Source organism: Heptranchias perlo, chromosome 20 (assembly GCF_035084215.1).
Source record: "Heptranchias perlo isolate sHepPer1 chromosome 20, sHepPer1.hap1, whole genome shotgun sequence".
In the NCBI taxonomy this organism is placed as follows: Eukaryota; Metazoa; Chordata; class Chondrichthyes; order Hexanchiformes; family Hexanchidae; genus Heptranchias; species Heptranchias perlo.
This window is the reverse complement of record NC_090344.1, coordinates 5,947,434-5,964,600: the sequence shown is the minus strand read 5'-3', so window position 1 is coordinate 5,964,600 and position 17,167 is coordinate 5,947,434. Positions and strand designations below refer to the sequence as shown.

Here is a 17,167-nt window from a genome sequence, read left to right as displayed (position 1 = left end):
CCGAACAATTGAGTGATTTCCGCCGAATGATAATTGAACTTTGTGTCATTCGTTGGAACAACATATAACCCCGGGTGGAATTGTCCCTTCAGGTCATTCCGCACTTGATGTATAAACATCGCACTCATATATAAACACCCTCAGTTCAAATATGAACATCACACTGAGATATACACACCCTCATTTCATATATAAACATTGCACTCATATATACACACCCACATTTCATATATAAACAGCTCACTCATATATACACACCCACAATTCATATATAGACATCGCACTCATATCTACACGCCCACAGTTTATAAAAGAACAGCGCACTCCGACTACACACCCAGTTAATATCTACCCAAAGTCCTGCTTATCGTTCTCACCAAAGTTTAACTGTTTTCCAGATACTGTCCGTCCTGCTTTGTATTTTCAGCATCGGATTTCCTGCAGACCGGCAAAGGCAGCGCGATATCGGTCCTGGCGGTGAATGCTGCTTCTGCCGGACGCCTCGATGTTCAGGAGGTGGCGGGGATTGGAAAGCTCTTGTGTCACACGAAGTGTCTGAAAGGCCCGGAGACACATGAAGGACATTTGCGCGGTGGCGACACCTCGTGCTGCAATGTTAGTGTGTCTGACATCAACCCAGAAGGCGGCTTGTTGGAATTACGTTGTGGTCAAAGTTTCTTTTTTTTGTACATAACTGAAACTAAATCATTCAAAATGGAATGTGTTATTTGCTGCTTCACCATAAACAATATCTAATGATAATGTTTGACTCATTCATTCCCCAGTTTCAGGGGGAAAATTGCATAAAACCGAGCCAGGTAGGAGTCGAACCTACAATCTTCTGATCCGTAGTCAAACGCGTTATCCATTGCGCCACTGGCCCACCTGCTAATTATGGCCTTTTATTTCATTTTTCATTCAGAATCAATCCACACATTGCCGCAGAGAGCTGAACGGAGCGAGAGATACAAACGGTGCAGGTAAACACAGCGAAATAGACGCGACAAATCGAAAAGTACAAAACGGCCTCAAACTCCAACAGACAGTGGAGGGAATCTGACAGGAATCAGTGAGGGGAGGTCGTGAAGTTGCAGCTTGATTTGGCTCCGTGGCTGAGATGCTCAACGTGCCCGTTTGGTCGGGGCCTTTTTTGTCTTAAGTCTCCGATGTGATATTGACCCAATTTGTGAGTTCAGCAACAAAATAACACAGGGCGGTGTTTGTATTAATTCCGGAGCCAACAAGGAAAGGATTCCAGAGCTTCAATGCGGAAATGTTCCTTCACTGTGCAGACGGACCTCTCATACAATGTGTCCGAAACAAGTTTCGAGGATACTGATCCAAAGGCCTGTGTGTACAAACTTCTTTACTTACAACCAGTAATCCATCTCCATTAAAGTTTGCGAAGCGAAACTCGTTTCAAAGTAGTTTTCGCTGTTCAGCTTTTGTAAAATTGGTAGAAACTCATTTTGAACACATCTTGTTATTAATGAGAATATCAGGCACAGGATAGTTTGGGTGGAACCGTCTCTTATAATAAGTACAAAGTGTAATAGATTACAAAGTGAAAAGGCCAATCCAATCTCTCAGTCTCTCTCTCTGTCACTTTCACGGTGAGTGAACGTAAACCAACAGAAGATGCGAAAACAAAGAACTGAGCAGTTTTGTTTGTTTCCTTTTCCTTCGGGCGAGTACAGTTGAAGAGAATGATTTATTTTTCCTCCTACACAAATAACTGCAATGAGCAGTGTATCTGGTTCCCATGGTACCCAGTGAAACATCCACGTTTATATCTCACATTTACACTGATCCCTTCCTTCGTTACTAATTATAAGTAAACTTTTGGTAAGGTTCAATCACACTTCAGAAGTCCAGAAGCACAAACAAAGGTAGACGCCTCATGGTGACGTCACCTACAGGCGAGAGAGGTTTGCAGGTTTACCTGGAGCTGTAAATGTATAAACTCCTTCCAATGTACAAACTCCCCTCACCAACAGTAATTCAATTCTAACTGATCTGAGACTTTGGTCATTTATGGTGATTATACTTTGTGGAGTTAAAGCAGCAGTAAAATCCGTTGTGTGTTGTACACATTGCCGTTCAGTCAATATAAAACATTGTCATCCGACCGACCATGTGCAATGCCACACGGGGTATGTTAGGAGACAGTTCTGCCTCCAGCAGTTGTTCTCTCGGTCACACATCCGGCATCACCTCTCGGTCTCACACTTCAGAGTCACTCCTGAATATAAACACATTTCTGTTTCAGACTTTTACCTGGAGGTCAACAAATCACAAGTCAAGTGGGAGGGAACAAACAAATCTAATATTTAAGAACGTTAACAAGTAGAAAATTGACCATAAATAACTGAGGAAAAAATGAAGCAAACGGATCAAGATGAACAATTAGCAAAAGGTAACAATTAAAGAAAGGAAAAGGGGAACCCACCAAATCGCTCCAAATATTTTTGGAAAAATTCTTTCGGTTTTCATCTTAGTTTCTCCATTAAGTTGGGGACTTACATCTAGAAATATTTTCCGTAACATCATAAAGACAATTAGAATGCAAATTTCGCAAAGTGATGATTAAACTTACTTATACATTAGCATCATGTTCTGTGTTTGAAATCTGGAATTGTTTTCCCATTTTTTAAGTTTAGAGGGCAGTTCTGAATGTACGTTCTACATTTAAACGTAAGCAAATAAAATAATGCGGAAGTTGTTTTTAATGACAGGAAGAGCTGCTTTTCCATGTTACATGTCGCAATTTATTTATTTACGCAACTGTCATTTGCGAAATGATCGAATGTATTTATTTAATTATCTGTACGGGTAAGGAAATCCCCACTGGATCATTTCCAGGAAACGGTCAAGTAATTAAATTAGTTTATCAAACCCAAAATACCCGCTGGGATTTGCTGATTGAAATTTTCAATCGAAATCGAGATGGTCACTAAGTATTGGAACAAATATACCCGCTGAGATTTCGGGGCTGTTACTGATTTATTTATATCACTGACTATCCCATTTTGAACTAGGTGATGTTAAAAATCTAACGACAAGAGATTGGGTTGGAGAAGGAATAGACTGAAGTAGCAGATTGAATTGCACCGATGACACAAACATTGCACGCTGCAGCCCTTAAAAATTGAGACCTATTTCTATATTAAACTGGAGAGGGTCTAAATAGAAAGTTACAGAAAAAGCCATTCAATGTATCAAATTGAATTACACTGATTCCACAAACATTGGACAGCACACCCCGTAAACATTGATATCTGTTTCTATATAAAACTGGAGAGGGTGTAAATAGAAAGTAACAGAAAAAAAAACATTGATGTATGAAATGTAATTTTGTTATTACTGCGCAAACGCTGAACAGCCAATCGCCAAAACACTCTCCCAATTTCGAATCAGTGGCAGAGCCCTGAGCCGGAGTGAAAATGCTGGGACCCAACGTAATTCAAACACTTAGTCTTCGGATCTGGAGTCAGATGCTGCAGTTCTGCCACCAGCTCCACGGGAAACGTGTGGACCCGGATCCATAGGATGGAGATTGGTACCGACCGCCACCGCGCCTCTCGGAGTGCGGGGGACGGAAGCAGCAGCCCGCCACACTTCCTCACCAAAAGCGCAGGAATCCCACTCCTGACCGATTCACTTCTTTAAACGTTGTTTAGATTCAGTGAATTGCGATATAATTCAATCTTTAATTGCCCTCCGCTCTGTCAGTTCAGGATTTTATTTAGACCGATACCTGGAGTTCTGTTTTACAAGGTGCGGCTGTTTTAGCATTTCTCAGTCCCGCTATTCCCATTAATAACACTTCTTGCTGCTAACTTCTGTTTGATACAAAGCACCGGTCCTGTGAAATTGAACAGCGGTTGCACCATGTTACTGATGTGATAAACACTGAGCATTTTTACAAATACTTACCGTGTTGCGGTTTCTGTATTATCGCGATTATCACGTTCGCCTCACACGCAAAAAGCCCCCGATTCGTTCCCGGGCAGAATGTTTTCATTATATTGGAACTTGCTCCAGATGTACCTCCAGGGGCGAGTTTCTTCTCCTGTGTTGATTGGTCGATAATATTCTGTTCCTATTCAATTTAACAACGGCTGCACCAAATTCCTGGTGTGATACACACTGAACATTTCCAAACAGTCTCCTAAAATGCAGTCTGAAAAGCGTTTCACATAAAAAACAAATCATTATTAAACTTATGAGTGTCACTCGGTAAGCATGTTCGGATTTCTTTCAGTCAGCAACAGAAAGTTATAGGTTGGTTAATGGTGTTTACAGAAATATTCCTCTTTTCGTAGAGTTTATTTGGTTTCATGTAATTAATTATATAGGTGTGAGCGACGAATCATAACCACGAGCCCACCAGGCACCTGGATGGACAGTTCAACCAATCCGGTTACTTTGATCATCTGCCCTAATCTGGCAGAACAGAACAATAGGATGAACAGCCCTTGTCTGTGAAAAGTGTCCTCTCCCCTTGATCAAACTAATATCTGCAATTGATGTACTGGAGCGAATTGAGCTCGAAGCAGTTCTGGAAAATGCGCAATGCAGCCGCACAGGAATTCCAAATTAACTCTACGTGGAGGAAAAGGAGTGACAGAAGCAGAAGGAGATGTCACGTGAAAGATTTGGGCCCAGGCCTGCTGCATGAGACTTTAAATGTTGTCAGCCTTTAACTGTAGCTCACAGTGTGAGAACAGTCATTGTTATCATTAGCCTTTTATGTATCTTCTTACACTGCATCTCCTCAATAGCCCCGGGTTATCACAGCATCGCTTTCTGCAAATTAAATCTCAGTGTGAAAACATATATGATTTCAAACCTAAGCAAAGTGTTTGAGATTGGAAGGAGAGTGCGAGTGAGGGTCATGGGCCTGGTGGGCTGTGAGATCATCTCCTGAATACTAAGATATTCCACAAAGCAAAGAAGCAGGGAGATAAGACCCTTGTGTCTATATGCAAAATCCATCCCTTCTCAATGGCCAGCACCGTTCTTTCCCTCTCTCTCCCTGCTGACCAGGTCAAGATGGGTTTCATGTATTCGTTGTTTTTGCATCAAGCATCTAATTCAACTGGCAGCTGGAGGAGCAGAGGAAGCAGGAAGGAAAGAAGATTCATAAACTGGAGATGCCACGTGAAATGGGCCGAATCTTGTGTGTGCCAGTTGCTTCAAATGATCCACGGCAGCACTGCGTCGCCTCGCAGATTTCCCAGGAGCTGCATCGATTCGGCCCGTGCATGCGTGCATTGTGGAAATGGAAACAGAGACACCCGCTGCTTGTGGGAGTATTTGACCTCACTTTTCCATTTCACGCGCAGGCCTACCCGCATTCGGTACTGTCATGGCCTGAACACGTCTTTCGTGTTCTCACAGAAAATGCCACTTTTGCGAGCAGCTTGTCTGGACCGGACTGCACTGAGCTGGGACACTGGGAGTATTCAATTAATGAAATCAGTACTTCAAACAGAAAACAATCTTCACTCACTCATCCTGATACATTCGGGTCTCTTTCCCTGAATTATTATTTCATTTATTGGAACATAGGAACATGAGTCGGCCATTCAGCCCCTCGAACATCCAGGATCATACATCCTTCCTGAGGTGGGGTGGCCAGAATTGAATGCTGTCCTCCAGATGGGGTCTCGCCAGAGCTCTGTGTAGCTTCAACAAAACTTCCAACCCTTTGTATTCCAGCCCTCATGAGATAAACGGGGAGAGTGAGAGCTCAAGAGAGAAAGCGAGAGTGAGCAAATGGGAGAGAGAGAGAGGACTATGCATTGCACAAACCGTCGCAGTGTTGCTTTCTCAGGAGCGCGATGAATCCCCACTGAGCTTTTGAACCACTTACTGCACCGCAGCAAAAGTTCCAAAGCAGCATAAGGGTTAAGTGAAATTACCTAATCGATAGCCGATTTGTGGTGCCATGCGTAGCACGTGGGAGTTCTTCTAATCACTGCAAAGGTTGTGTGTCCGAATCTCACCATCGTTGAATTTTAGCTCAGGGTTCGATGATTTCGGCGCTGGGAAGTGAAATTTTGCAGCAAAACTACAACAGGATCATTAATGTCCTTCAAGGAAGGGAAACAACCCCCTACACTTCATCTTATACATGTGGCTCCAGTCCCACCCGAATTTATAATGCTTTATCCACTCTGAGCTGGATGGGCGAAACACTCTCACGAAGGAGGCTCATCATCTGCTCACCGCAAAAGTCAATCTGCTGGACTTCCGGTTCTATCAGACTGCATGTTCCATCAGACAGGTTTCCAACTGGTGCGAGCATTGGTGCTTGAGGGGTAGAATTCTTGCTTGCAGTAATTCTATGCTGTAGAAGTAGCTCCTGAAGATCGCAAGATGGAAATTATCGTGGCTGAGCGGTCTAACGCGCTGGTTTAAAGCTCAAGCTAAATCCCATAATTTACAGATGGATCAAAATCATAGTTTGTGGCTCCAATTCCGCAGCCACCCTCCTGTAAACTGATAACACTAAATATCACATCTGCTATTGCAACAAGAGGAACCACGTGACGATACAAATAATTGATGCATTTTGGAACACTCAATTATACGTTCAGCTCCGTTCGAAATGTTCACAAGGAAAAGGATTCGTTTATCTAGGTGAGACTCAACTAACAACCTCGCCATTTCCCGACCCTGTACAGTCATATAAGGACGACGCACTGATGATTGCGCCGCTAGAGCCCGGTCACTCTGATCAACTGTCCCACTCTGCTGGAAAGAATCTTAAGGTGAGAGACGCTTACCTGTGGAAACGTGTCCTGTCCCCGTGATGAAAATAATATCTGCACTTTCACTTTCAGCTTCTTTCACATCCTCTGCTCCATCGCACTACAATTGGGATTTCTGTGAACAGGTCAAAATAAACATTGGCAGAAATTCTAACTGCATTGGGATTCAAAACCACGCCTCCATAGAAATTTGATGGAACACCTGAGACTGCGAGGCCACGCTATCATAATGTCACAGTAATGTTTAAAGAGCTGTTTAATGCTCAAATTAAAGAATTGAAGCTAATTGATCGCATTTACCCCGTGCTGGGTTTGTTCTCCTGAGAGCAGAGAACGTTCAGAGGAGATTTGATAGAAGTGTTCAAAATCATGAAGAGTTCAGATAAAGCAAATAAAGAGAAACTGTTCTCATTGGCGGAAGGGTCGAGAACCAGAGGACACAGATTTACGGTGATTGGCAAACGAACCAAAGGCGATATGAGGAAACACTTTTTTACCCAGCGAGTAGTTATAATCTGGAATGTGCTGCCTGAAAGGATGGTGGAAGCAGATTCAATCGTGGCTTTTAAAAAGGAATTCGATAAATACTTGAAGGCATAAAAATATAGAGCTACCGGAAGGAGCGGGGGAATGGGACGAACTGGATTGCTCTAAAAATGACCCGGCACGGGCTCGATGGGCCGAATAGCCTCCTTCTGTTCTGTAACCATTTTATGATTGTATGATTCTATTTATAACCTTTATTTTATTTGCATGCATTTCTCTATCTCTCCCTGTCTCTATCTCCTGTGTTGTCGCCTGATGGACTTTTTAGGCTTCCTTGAACGGCGTTGGCTGATCGAACCTGCAACACCAGCAGAGAAGGTTAAAGAAAGACTGAGACGGTAGGAAAAGTAAAGGTGCAACCCCGCTGCTGCAGCCAATGTCTACACATTTATGTCTCGTCGCTCTCACAGTGAAACAAATCATCAATTTGATTAAAGTATTCTTATGGTAGAGTGTATGTTATCACCATGCCGAGATAGACGACAATCATATCAGAGAATCAGACAATCTTAACAATTTACGCCAGCAGAGGCCATTCCGCCCATCGTATTTTTACCGGCAGGAAAAGAGGTATCCAGCATCGCCCGACTTACCAGCGTTTGGTCCGTAGTTTTGTCGGTTATGGCTCTTCAAGTGCACAACAAAGTGCTTTTTAAATCCGATGAGGGTTTTTGCTTCTCCCACCCTCTCAGGCAGTGAGTTCCAGACCCCCACCACCCACTGGGGGGAAAACATTTCCCTCTGCTCCACTCGAATCCTCGACCAATTACCTTAAATCTATGCCCCCTTTTTATTGACCTCCCTGCTAAGTGAAACAGGTCCTTCCTTTCCACTCTATCGAGGACCGTCATAATTTTGTACACCTCAATTAAATCTCCCCTCAGCCTCCTCGATTCCAGAGAAATCACCCTCTGCCTATCCAATCTATCCTCATAGCTAAAATTCTCCAGTCCTCTCAACATCGTCGTAAATCACATCTGTACCATTTCTAGTGTAGTCACATCTTTCCTGGAATGTGGTGACCACAACAGTACGCAATACTCCAGATGTGGCCTAACGAGTGTTATATTCATTTCGAGAATAACCTCCCTTCTCTTACATTCGATGCCTTGGCAACACATGTAAAGTAAATAAAATGTCTCAAGATGATGAAGAGATTGATGCTGAATTGGAATTTCCCCCATGTCAAGGCGGTTTCATTGATATTAGATGACGGGATAGAGAACGACACATCGAAGTTTGCCGATAGCCCCAAAATGGGTAGCGTTGTAAGCAGTGTAGATGAACGCACAACATTCCAGAGAGATATTAATATAATAAATGAATGGCCAAAACCGTGGCAAATGGATTTCAATTTTGGCAAGTGTGAGGTCATCCACTTTGGACTTCACAAAGATAGATCAGAATACTTTATAAAAAGTGAAAAATTCGAAACTGTGGAGTTCCAAAGGAACTTAGGTGTCCATGTACATAGATCAATAACATATCATGGACAGGGACAAGAAATAATCAAAAAGGCTAATGGAATGGTGGCCTATATATTTAGAGGACGAGAATAGACAAAATTCTAGAGCTGCACAAAGCTCTGGTTGGACCACACCTGGAGTATTGTGTTCAGTTCTGGACACCGCACCTTCGGAAGGGTATATTGTCCTTGGAGGGAGTGCAGTGTAGATTTACTGGAATGATACCTGGACTCTAAGCGTTAAATTACGAGGAGAGATTACACAAACTATGGTTGTATTCCCTGCAATTTAGTAGATTAAGGGCTGATGTGATCGAAATTATCAAGATATTACGAGGAACTGTTGGGGTAGTTACAAAAAAACTATTTCCGCTCTTTGGGGTGTCCAGGACTTGGGGGCACAGCCTAAACATTAGAGTCAGGACTTTCAGGAGTGAAGTTAGGACACACGTCGACAAGCAAAGGGAGGTAGAAGTGTGGAAGTCTCTTCCACAAACGGCAGTTTGATGCGAGCACAATTGTTAATTTCAAACCCGTGATTGAAAGATTTTTGTTAACCAAAGGTATTTAGAGATATGGGACGAGGGCGGGGACAGGGAGTTCGGTCACAACTCAGCCATGATCTCATTGAGTTGCGGAACAGGCTGGAAGGACCAAACACCGGAATCCTGTTCCGAAGTTCCTCCTTGGTGCAGAATGCAAAATGGTCGTGCATTGGCCGGGAATCAAACCCGGGTCTCCCGCGTGGCAGGCGAGAATTCTACCCCTTAACCACCAATGCTGGGTTGTGCAAAGTCTCCATGTTTCTAAATGGAATCCTGTCTGAACGAACATGCCGTTTCCAGCTGCGATGGACGAGTGGTTGAAGCTGTTGTCTCAAAACTCCAATGGAGTTTTCCTGCTCAGGTTTGAATTCGGCTCGCAGTGCTGCGGCTTGAAGATCTCTTCAATGCTCAAATACATTAATTGGAATTAATTGAACACATTCACCTCTCTCCCAGCATGAGAGATACTTCAACGTGGCCGGTGCTTTTAATTGGGCGTCCAATCTTCTCTTCCAAGATTTCAAGACCGAGAAGCAATATCTCCCAATCTGTAACTTAAATTCTGCTAGCTTGCAAAACCTGACATTTATACTCTTTATTTTCTTTGCATGCATCACTGTCTCTGTCTCTTGTCTCTCTTTTTGACCCCTGATGGCTTCTCAGGCTTCCTTGAACGGCGAAGGCTGATCTACCCTGCAACACCAGCAGAAGAGGGTAAAAAAAGGGACTGAGACGGTAGGTAAAGTAAAGGTGCAACCCAGCTGCTGCAGCTAATGCTTATACACTTATGTCTCTTCGCTCTCACAATGAAACAAAGCACCAATTTGATTAAAGTATACTTATGGTAGAGTGTATGTTATCACGATGCCGAGACAGACGGCAATCATATCGTAGAATCCGAGAAAGTTAGGCCACAGAAGGAAGGCATTCTGCACATCGTGCCTGTGCCGGCCGAAAAATCGGTACCGAGCCTCATCTCACTTTCCAGCGTTTGGTCACTAATCTTGTAGGTTACGGATCTTCAGGTGCATACTGAAGTTTTTATTTTTCAATGCGCCTCTCCCACACTTTCAGGCAGTGATTTCCCGACCCCCACCGCCCACTGGGTGGGAAATATATCTTCCGCTGCCCTCTAATCCTTCGACCAATTATCTTAGATCCATGTACGCTGATTATTGACCTCCCTGCTAAGGGAAATAGGTTCTTGCTATGCACTCTATCCAGGCCCGTCATAATTTTATACACCTAAATTAAATCTCCCGACAGCCTCATCAGTTCCAAAGCGAACAACCCCAGCCTTTCCAATCTATCCTCAAAGCTAAAATTCTCCAGTTCTGGCAACATTGTCGTAAATCTCCTCTGTCCCATCTCGAGTGCAATCACACCTTTCCTGTAATGTGGTGACCACAACTGTATGCAGTATTCTTGCTGTGGCATAACTATTGTTTTATAAATTTCTAACATAACACGCCTGCTCTTATATTTTATGCCTCTGCTAATAATGCAGAGAAACCGTTATGACTTCTCAACCACATTATCTACCTGTTCTGCTACCTTCTGGAATCTGTGGACATGCACTCCAACGTTCCGATGTTCATCTGCATCTCTCAGTCTCCTCCCAAGCAATGTAGTTTCAGAGCAACTAATTCTGAAACGTCTTACTTCTTAATTCAAGTCGTACAGTCGAAACCAATTTGGTAAAGGGATGCTGATATTGGTCACTGGAAATAGTTAATGTACAACTTGATATTGCTGTGCACCAGAACAGAAAACGAGATTGGATGGACAGAAGAGGTCTGAAAGGGTGGCCGATCGGCAGTGGGAGGCACGACTGCACTGGCAGCGGTTCGTGGGTCATGGGTTATGATTCTCGCTTCGAGGTTTGCGTTAAATGATATACGCGAGATCTCAGCTTCAAATCCCGCACGACCTCTCCTGTCGCAATGCTTTTCGTGAAAAATCAGCAATTAGCTTCCGACATCTTTTCGGTGTTGCTGTTGGGAGAATTGAATTATATCCAGAGAATATTTGAGCTCCAGAGGACAGGGTGCGGAAGTTTCCAAGGCGCAACACACGTGAAGGAGCGGGTGAGCGGGTGAGTGGGACGGACTGGATCGCTCTTACAATGAGCCAGCACGGGATCGATGGACCGAATAGCCTCCTTCTGTGTTGTACCCATTTCATAATTGTATGATTCGATGCATTCTCTTTATTTTCTTTGCATGCATTTCTCTATCTTTCCCTGTCTCTGTCTCTCGTATTGTCCACTGATGGACTTCTCAGGGTTCATTAAACGGCGATGCCTGTTCGAACCTGCAACACCAGCAGAGAAGGTAAAAGAAAGATTGAGACAGTAGGAAAAGTAAAGGTGCAACCCCGCTGCTGCAGCCAATGTCTTCACATTAATGTTTTATTCGTTCATGGGATGTGGGCGTCGCTGGCGAGGCCGGCATTTATTGTCCATCCCTAATTGCTCTTGTGAAGCTGGTGGTGAGCCGCCTTCTTGAACCGCTGCAGTCCGTGTGGTGAAGGTTTTCCCACAGTGTTGTTAGGAAGGGAGTTCCAGGATTTTGACCAAGCGACGATGAAGTAACGGCGATATATTTCCAAGTCGAGATGGTGTGTGACTTGGAGGGGAACGTGCAGGTGGTGTTGTTCCCATGTGCTTCTCGGTGGTAGAGGGTGTGGGTTTTGGAGGTGCTGTCGAAGAAGCCTTGGCGAGTTGCTGCAGTGCATCCTGTGGATGGTACACACTGCAGCCACTGTGCGCAGGTGGTGAAGGGAGTGAATGTTTGGGGTGGAGGATAGGGTGCCAATCAAGCGGGCTGCATTGTCCTGGATGGTGTCGAGCTTCTTGAGTGTTGTTGGAGCTGCACTCCTTCAGGCAAGTAGAGAGTATTCCATCACACTCCTGACTTGAGCCTTGTGGATGGTGGAAAGGCTTTGGGGAGTCAGGAGGTGAGTTACTCGCCGCAGAATACCCAGCAGCTGACCTGCCCTCGTAGCCACAGTATTTATATGGCTGGTCCAGTTAATTTTCTGGTCAATGTTGACCCCCAGGATGTTAATGGTGGCGGATTCGGCGATGGGAATGCCGTTGAATGTCAAGGGGAGGTGGTTAGACTCTCTCTTGTTGGAGATGGTCATTGCCTGGCACTTGTCTGGCGTGAATATTACGTGCCACTTATGAGCCCAAGCATGGATGTTGGCCAGGTCTTGCTGCATGCGGGCTCGGACTGCTTCATTATTTGAGAGGTTGCGAATGGAATTGAACACTGTGCAGTCATCAGCGAACATCCCCATTTCTGACCTTATGATGGAGGGAAGGTCATTGATGAAGCAGCTGAAGATGGTTGAGCCCAGGACACTGCCCTGAGGAACTCCTGCAGCAATGACCTGGGGCTGAGATGATTGGCCTCCAACAACCATTATCATCTTCCTTTTTGTTAGGTATGACTCCAGCCACCGGAGAGTTTTCCCCCTGATTCCCATTGACTTCAATTTTACGAGGGCTCCTTGGTGTCACACTCGGTCAAATGCTCTCTTGATGTCAAGGTTATTCACTCTCACCTCACCTCTGGAATTCAGCTCTTTTATCCATGTTTGGACCCAGGCTGTAATGAGGTCTGGAGCCGAGAGGTCCTGGCGGAACCCAAACTGAGCATCGTTGAACAGGTTATTGGTGAGTAAGTTCCGCTCGATAGGACTGTCAACGACACCTTCCATCACTTTGCTGATGATTGAGAGGAGACTGGTGGGGCTGTAATTGGCCGGATTGTATTTGTGCTGCTGTTTTGGACAGGACATACCTGGGTAATTTTCCACGTTGTCGGTTATATGCCAGTGTTGTTGCTGTACTGGAACAGCTTGGCGAGAGGCGCAGCTAGTTCTGGAGCACAAGACTTCAGTACTACAGCCGGAATGTTGTCGGGGCCCGCAGCCTTTGCTGTATCCAGTGCACTTCGTCGTTTCTTGATATCACGTGGAGTCAATCGAATTGGCTGAAGACTGGCTGCTATGAATATGGGGAGGAGGCCATGATGGATTCATCCACTCGGCACTTCTGGCTGCAAACGCTTACAGCCTTGTCTTTTGCACTCACGTGCTGCACTCTGCCATCATTTAAGGATGGGGAAATTTACAGAGTTTGCCGAGCCTCCTCCTCCCGTTAGTTGTTTCATTGTCCACCACCATTCACGATTAACTGTGGCAGGACTGCAGAGCTTTGATCTGATCCATTGGTTGTAGAATCGCTTAGCTCTAATCTATAGCATGTTTTTTTCCGCTGTTTAGAATGCATTTACGCCGGAGTTGTAGCTTGACCAGGTTGGCACCTCATTTTGAGGTGCACCAGGTGCTGTTTCTGGCATGCTCTTCTGCAGTCCTCATTGAACCACGGTTGATCCCCTGGCTTGTTGGTAGAGTGAGGAATATGCCGGGCCATGAAGTTACAGATTTTGCTGGAATACAATTGTGCTGCTGCAGGATGGCCATACTGCACCTCATGGAATGCACAGTTTTGAGCTGCTGGATCTGTTATGAATCTATCCCATTTAGCACGGTGGTAGTGCCACGTAACACGTTGGATGGCATCCTCAGTGCGATGACAGGACTTCGTCTCCACGAGGACTGTGCAGTGGTCACTCCCACCAATACTGTCATGGACAGATGCATTTGCGACAGGTAGATTGGTGAGGACGAGGTCAAGTTGGTTTTTCCCTCATGTTGATTCATTCACCATCTACCGTCAGCCCAATCTTGCAGCAATGCCCTTCAGGCCTCGGCGAGTAGTGGTGCTACCGAGCCACCTTTGGTGATGAACATTGAAGTCCCCCAGCTACCCTCAGTGCTTCCTTCAAGTGGTGTTCAACATGGAGGAGGACTGATATCAGCTGCTGAGGGCTGGTCAGGAGGTGGTTTCACTTGCCCATGTTTGACCTGATGCCGTGAGGTCCACAGTCAATGTTGAACACTCCCATCCTGACTGCATATCACTGTACCGCCACTGTCTGGTCGGTCTGTCCTGCCGGTGGGACAGGACATACCCAGGGAGGTGATGGAAGAGTCTGCGGACTTTGGCTGAAAGGTATGATTCTGTGAGTGTGGTTATGTCAGGCAGTTGCTTGACAAGTCTGAGGGACAGCTCTCCCAATTTTGGCACAAGTCCCCAGATGTTCGTGAGGAGGACTTTGCAGGGTCGACTGGGCTTGGTTTGAGCCTTTGTCGTGTCCGGTGCCTATTGGCCCGTCCGGATTTATTATGACTTTTAATCGAGATTTTACAACTGAGTGGTTTGCTAGGCCATTTTAGAGGGCAATTAGGAATCAACCACATTGGTCGCTGTGGGTCTTGAGTCACATTTCGGCCAGACTGGGGAAGGACGGCATGTTTCCTTCCCTGAAGGGCATGAGTAAACCAGATGGGTTTTTACAACAATGCGGTAGTTTCATGGCCACCATTACTGATGCTGGTATTTTAATTCCAGGTTTAATTTTTATTAATTGAATTGAAATTCTCCAGCTGTCATGGCGGGATTATGAACTCGTGACCCCGGATTATGAGTCCAGGCCTCTGTCTTATTAGCCAGTAACATAACCACTATGTTACTGTATCTATTCGCGCTCCACGGAGTCACTCTCTTTCCATTCATCTTATTTCGTGCTTTTTCTTTCTGCCTCCAGCACCTTTGTCTGTATCCTGTTTTTGTTCTCTCATGTGTCTCTGCTGGATGATCCAAAATTCAGACCTGCCGCTTCTTCCAGCTTTTTCTTCCTTCCACAATCATGGTCCATTTCATTGAGAATTTAATGCGGCCTTGCCTACTCTAATATCCACTTTCACATTCTTACCACTTAAATTTGCTCTGCATCGACCGCTGTTTCTCGGGGGAAAATGTCCAAATGTTCATTTGTTCCTTGAAACCAATCAATACTTTTTGATCTGCGTGACTGTTCCAGAGACAAGCACTAAGAAAGCAGGGCTGGCATTCGGAAGGACAGCGGCATACTTTTCGGTGAAATTTCCATGTGGTATCTTGTGACACGGGGGATGTTAACTGAAGAACTGGGTTTTGTTTTCATGGTCGTTGGCGCTTTTCCCCGAGCAGTTGATGGGCGGGAGAGACGGGCGGCGCGACATAGCTGCGAATGACGGCTGAAAGGTGCACTTTTGGCAATCTGGGCGGTGCAGTCAGGTCGGAAATGTTCCGCTTGATCTTAATTGGTCTGTAGAAATGTACTATTGAAAAGGAATGAGGAGAAATTAGAAGAGCGGGAATGGTGTAAAAGTGACGATGATTGGAGGTTGGCCGTGAGCGAAAGGTCCTTTGAATGTGCGGCGCGGAGGGGATTTTGTTCAGAAACGATACACTTTAAAGCGCGTGGGGAAAGTGAAGTGTGAGCTTTGTCCTTGGGTCAGACTGGGTGTTTTCAGGAAAACAGCCATTGTGAAATCACAAAAATGAAAACAGAAAATATTCAGCAGGTCAGGCAGCGCCTGTGGAGAAAGAACCAGAGGTCAGGTTTCAGCCCTCCGAACTTTTTCATCAGAAATGTGCAGGCTGGTATGTCGGAGAACAGCTCAGCTGTCCAAGATGCTGGAGTCCATTTTTCGATTACGTGGGTTCGAATCCCCCAATTGCTGGAACTGTTTATTTTGGCCGCGTCACCTAAAAATCTTCTTTCCAAAGAAGTGCGTTTCCGCATTGCTGGCTTACATCTGTTTGCACAAGTCAGCAAAGTCTGAATTGCCACCCAAAATGTTTCTTGCACGGAGGTGTTGGGAGTGTAAGGGGTGATCCAGGTGAAGTATCAATCAAAGTGCACAATGCCCCCTGGTAAACGAAGTATCTCTTATGGTGAGCATAAGATGAAAGATATGGACCATAATTATGTATTTCTTCTTTGCATCACACGAGGATTTATTATCGGGAAATGGACATGAGCAGGAGCATGACGATTTACGTCATGCTCCGGTCGCTTTGCATCGCCCCCGACACAGAGAATAGAATCATAGAAAGGTTACAGCATGGAAAGAGGCCATTCGGCACACGAGTCCGGACCGGCTCTCTGCAAGAGCAATCCAGCTGGACCCCACCGCCCCGCCCCACCCCGCCCTTTCCCTGCAGCCCTGTATTTTTTTTTCGTTTCAAATACTTATCCAGTTCCCTGTTGAAGGCCATGATTGAATCTGCCTCCACCACCCCCTCGGGCGGTGCATTCCGGATCCTAAACAATCGCTGTGTAAAAATTTTTTTCCTCATGTCACCTTTGGCTCTTTTGCCAAACACCTTAAATCGATGTCCTCTGGTCCTTGACCCTTCCGCCAATGGGAACAGTTTCTCTCTATCTACTCTGTCCAGATCCTTCATGATTTTAATTCCTCTATTCAATCTCCTCTCAACCGTCTCTATTCCAAGGAGAACAACCCCAGCTTCTCCAGTCTATCCATGAAACTAAAGCCCCACCTTCCTGGAATCTTTCCAGGAATCACCCACCATCAACATCCAAGTGGTCACCATGAACCAGAAAATTAACTGGACCAGCCACCTAAATGATGTGGCGACAAGAGCAGGTCAGAGGCTGGATATTCTGCGCCGAGTAACTCAACTCATGAATCCCCAAAGCCGTCCCACCATCTACAAAGCGCAAGTCAGGATTGTAATAGAATACTCATGTGATGGTCATCTACATGAAATGTTCACTCTGTTTCTATATCTAAAGATTCTGCCTGACCTGCTGAGGATATCCAGCATTTCCTGTTTTTATTTCAGTTTGGCAACATAGTCAGTATTTTCATTTTGAATGAAGGAGCTTTCGCAAGTTTGAGCATGC

General features: G+C 45.1%; 2 non-coding genes across 2 annotated transcripts; both read right to left on the bottom strand.

The window, feature by feature from the left end:
* Positions 1-810: 810 nt before the first annotated feature.
* Positions 811-883, bottom strand: trnar-acg (transfer RNA arginine (anticodon ACG)). The gene has a single exon. It is a non-coding gene; the product is annotated as a tRNA-Arg (tRNA).
* Positions 884-9,500: 8,617 nt separating this feature from the next.
* Positions 9,501-9,571, bottom strand: trnag-gcc (transfer RNA glycine (anticodon GCC)). Its single transcript has one exon. It is a non-coding gene; the product is annotated as a tRNA-Gly (tRNA).
* Positions 9,572-17,167: the final 7,596 nt, after the last annotated feature.